General features: G+C 39.9%; 1 non-coding gene across 1 annotated transcript; it reads left to right on the plus strand.

The window, feature by feature from the left end:
- Window positions 1-2287: 2287 nt before the first annotated feature.
- On the plus strand, window positions 2288-2395 carry LOC112699845 (small nucleolar RNA R71). The gene has a single exon (XR_003152782.1). It is a non-coding gene; the product is annotated as a small nucleolar RNA R71 (small nucleolar RNA).
- Window positions 2396-4832: the final 2437 nt, after the last annotated feature.

Below are 4832 nucleotides of genomic sequence, written 5' to 3' on the forward strand. Positions count from 1 at the left end.
GAGGTAGGTGGGGTTTTATGAAGGATGGATGTGAGTGGTGAAGAGAAAGATGGGATTTGATAGGTGAAGGGTTTTTGGGGAAGAGGTGTTGAGGTGATTGGTGAAGAAGAGAGAGAGTGGTAGGGTAGGTGGGGATCCTGTGGGGTCCACAGATCCTGAGGTGTCAAGGAAAAGTCATCCCTGCACCAAATGGCAAACAAAATCACGTTTTTAGCCATTTCTGGCGTTAAACGCCGGGCTGGTGCCCATTTCTGGCGTTTAACGCCAGCTTCTTACCCCTTTCTGGCGTTTAACGCCAGTCTGGTGCCCCTTTCTGGCGTTAAACGCCCAGAATGGTGCCAGACTGGGCGTTAAACACCCAACAGCTAACCTCACTGGCGTTTAAACGCTAGTAGGTGCGTCCTCCAGGGTGTGCTATTTTTCTTCCTGTTTTTCATTCTGTTTTTGCTTTTTTCATTGATTTTGTGACTTCTTATGATCATCAACCTACAAAAAAGAGAAAATAACAAAATAAAATAGTTAATTATAAAACATTGGGTTGCCTCCCAACAAGCGCTTCTTTAATGTCATTAGCTTGACAGAGGACTCTCATGGAGCCTCAGAAATGCTTAGAGCTATGTTGGAACCTCCCAACATCAAACTTAGAGTTTGAATGTGGGGGTTCAACACCAAACTTAGAGTTTGGTTGTGGCCTCCCAACACCAAACTTAGAGTTTGATTGTGGGGGCTCTGTTTGGCTCTGTTTTGAGGGAAGCTCTTCATGCTTCCTCTCCATGATGATAGAGGGATATCCTTGAGCCTTAAACACCAAGGATTCTTCATTCACTTGAACGATCAACTCTCCTCTATCAACATCAATCACAGCCTTTGCAGTGGCTAGGAAGGGTCTGCCAAGGATGATGGACTCATCTATGCACTTCCCAGTCTCTAGGACTATGAAATCAGTAGGGATGTAATGGTCTTCAACTTTAACCAGAACATCCTCTACAAGTCCATTGGCTTGTTTTCTTTAACTGTCTGCCATCTCTAGTGAGATTTTTGCAGCTTGCACCTCAGAGATCCCTAACTTCTCCATTACAGAGAGAGGCATGAGGTTTACACTTGACCCTAAGTCACACAAGGCCTTCTTGAAGGTCATGGTGCCTATGGTACAAGGTATTGAAAACTTCCCAGGATCCTGTCTCTTTTGAGGCAGTTTCTGCCTAGACAAGTCATCTAGTTCCTTGGTGAGCAAAGGAGGTTCATCCTCCCAAGTCTCATTTCCAAATAACTTGTCATTCAGCTTCATGATTGCTCCAAGGTATTTAGCAACTTGCTCTTCAGTGACATACTCATCCTCTTCAGAGGAAGAATACTCATCAGAGCTCATGAATGGCAGAAGTAAGTCCAATGGAATCTCTATGGTCTCAGTTTGAGCTTCAGATTCCCATGGTTCCTCATTGAGGAACTCATTGGAGGCCAGTGGACGTCCAGTGAGGCCTTCCTCAGTGGCGTTCACTGCCTCTTCTCCTTCCCAAAATTCGGCCATGTTGATGGCCTTGCACTCTCCTTTTGGATTTTCTTCTGTATTGCTTGGGAGAGTACTAGGAGGGAGTTCAGTAATTTTCTTGCTCAGCTGTCCCACTTGTCCTTCCAAATTTCTGATGGAGGACCTTGTTTCAGTCATGAAACTTTGTGTGGTTTTGATCAGATCAGAGACCATGGTTGCTAAGTCAGAGGTATTCTGCTTAGAACTCTCTGTCTGTTGCTGAGAAGATGATGGAAAAGGCTTGCTATTGCTAAACCTGTTTCTTCCACCATTATTGTTATTGAAACCTTGTTGAGGTCTCTGTTGATCCTTCCATGAGAGATTTGGATGATTTCTCCATGAAGGATTATAGGTGTTTTCATAGGGTTCTCCCATGTAATTCACCTCTTCCATTGAAGGGTTCTCAGGATCATAAGCTTCTTCCTCAGATGAAGCTTCCTTAGTACTGCTTGGTGCATTTTGCATTCCAGACAGACTTTGAGAAATCATATTGACTTGTTGGGTCAATATTTTATTCTGTGCCAATATGTCGTTCAGAGTGTCAATCTCAAGAACTCCTTTCTTCTGACTAGTCCCATTGTTCACAGGATTTCTTTCAGAAGTGTACATGAATTGGTTATTTGAAACCATTTCAATCAGTTCTTGAGCTTCAGTAGGCGTCTTCTTCAGATGAAGAGATCCTCCAGAAGAGCTATCCAAAGACATCTTGGACAGTTCAGAGAGACCATCATAGAAAATACCTATGATGCTCCATTCAGAAAGCATATCAGAAGGACACTTTCTGATTAATTGTTTGTATCTTTCCCAAGCTTCATAGAGGGATTCTCCTTCCTTCTGTCTGAAGGTTTGGACTTCCACTCTAAGCTTACTCAATTTTTGAGGTGGAAAGAATCTTGCCAAGAAGGCATTGACTAGCTTTTCCCAAGAGTCCAGGCTTTCTTTAGGTTGTGAGTCCAACCATGTTCTAGCTCTGTCCCTTACAGCAAAAGGGAATAGCATAAGTCTGTAGACCTCAGGGTCAACCCCATTAGTCTTGACTGTGTCACAGATTTGCAAGAACTCAGCTAAAAACTGATGAGGATCTTCCAGTGGAAGTCCATGGAACTTGCAATTCTGTTGCATTAGAGAAACTAATTGAGGCTTAAGCTCAAAGTTGTTTGCTCCAATGGCAGGGATAGAGATGCTTCTCCCATAGAAGTCGGGAGTAGGTGCAGTAAAGTCACCCAGCACCTTCCTTGCATTGTTGGCATTGTTGTTTTCGGCTGCCATGTGTTCTTCTTCTTTGAAGAATTCGGTCAGGTCCTCTAAAGAGAGTTGTGCTTTGGCGTCTCTTAGCTTTCTCTTCAAGGTCCTTTCAGGTTCAGGATCAGCCTCAACAAGAATGCCTTTGTCTTTGCTCCTGCTCACATGAGAGAGAAGAGAACAAGAAATGTGGAATCCTCTATGTCACAGTATAGAGATTCCTTGAGGTGTCAGAGGAAAAGAAGAGTAGAAGACAGAAGTAGAAAATTCAAACTTATCACAGGAGATGGAGTTCGAATTTTGCATTAAGGAATAGTGTTAGTCCATAAATAGAAGGATGTGAGAAGAAGGGAAGTGATTTTCGAAAATTAAGTAAAAAAATTTGAAAACATTTTTGAAAAACATCTTAATTTTCGAAAATGAAAGTGGGAAAGAAGTAAAGTGATTTTTGAAAAAGATTTTGAAATTAGAAATCAAAGAGATTTGATTGAAGATTATTTTGAAAAAGATGTGGTTAAGAAAATATGATTGGTTTTAAAAAAAAAGATGTGATTGAGAAGATATGATTTGAAAAACATTTTAAAAAGATTTGATTTTGAAAAAAATTAAAAACTTGACTAACAAGAAAAGATATGATTCAAACATTAAACCTTTCTCAACAGAAAAGGCAACATACTTGAAATGTTGAATCAAATCATTAATTGATAGTAAGTATCTTTGAAAATAGAAAGAAATTGAATTTGAAAGAGATTTGATTGAAAAGATATGATTTGAAAAAGATTTGATTTTGAAAAACTTTGAAAACTGAAAAAAAATTGCATTGAAAAACAGAATCTTCCCCCTTGTGCCATCCTGGCGTTAAACGCCCAGAATGGTGCACATTCTGGCGTTTAACGCCCAAAACTATACCTTTTTGGGCGTTAAATGCCCAACCAGGTACCCTGGCTGGTGTTTAAACGCCAGTCTGCCCTTCTTCACTGGGCGTTTTGAACGCCCAGCTTTTTCTGTATAATTCCTCTGCTGTATGTTCTGAATCTTCAATTCTCTGTATCATTGACTTGAGAAGACACAAATTAAAAATATTTTTGGATTTTTAATAATAAGAACAAATCAAAATGCAACAAGAATCAAATAACAATGCATGCAAGACACCAAACTTAGCGGTTTGTATACTACTGACACTAATGAGAATGCATATGAGACACACAAAACACTCAAGTCAATAGAATTCAAAGATCAGAGCAAGAAATCATCAAGAGTTACTTGAAGATCCTTAAGACATATGAATGAATGCATGCAGTTGACACCAAACTTAAGATGAGACACTAGACTCAAACAAGAAATTTTTGGATTTTATGATTTTTTGAATTTTTTTGTGTTTTTCGAAAATTAAATGGAAAAAGATATCAAAATTCTTAATGAGAATTCTAGGAATCAGTGCAATGCTAGTCTAAAGCTTCAGTCTAAAGGAATTAGACATGGTCACCAAGCTTCAGCAGAACATTGCATTCAAGAGCTAAATTGATGAAGATCAATCAGCTTTGGTGATGATAAGAACATCACCTTGAAACACTAGAATTCATTCTTAAGAACTCTGAAAAAAAAATACCTAATCTAAGCAACAAGATGAACCGTCAGTTGTCCAAACTGAACAATCCCCGGCAACGGCGCCAAAAACTTTGTGCTGTTGCCGGATCTTGGCACTGATGTTACCGGACCAAAAGCTTGCTCAAAACTTGAACAATCCCCGGCAACGGCGCCAAAAACTTGGTGCGCGAAATTGTGAACAATACTTTTCACAACTCTCATAATCCCCGGTCATGAATCCCAAAAACTTGGTGTTCAATACCATGGCATTACACAACTTCGCACAACTAACCAGCAAGTGCACTGGGTCGTCCAAGTAATAAACCTTACGCGAGTAAGGGTCGATCCCACGGAGATTGTTAGTATGAAGCAAGCTATGGTCATCTTGTAAATCTTAGTCAGGCAAACTCAAATGGATATGGTGATGAACGAAAATAAACAATAAGATAAAGATAGAGATACTTATGTAATTCAT

Source organism: Arachis hypogaea, chromosome 6 (assembly GCF_003086295.3).
Source record: "Arachis hypogaea cultivar Tifrunner chromosome 6, arahy.Tifrunner.gnm2.J5K5, whole genome shotgun sequence".
NCBI classification, from domain to species: domain Eukaryota; kingdom Viridiplantae; phylum Streptophyta; class Magnoliopsida; order Fabales; family Fabaceae; genus Arachis; species Arachis hypogaea.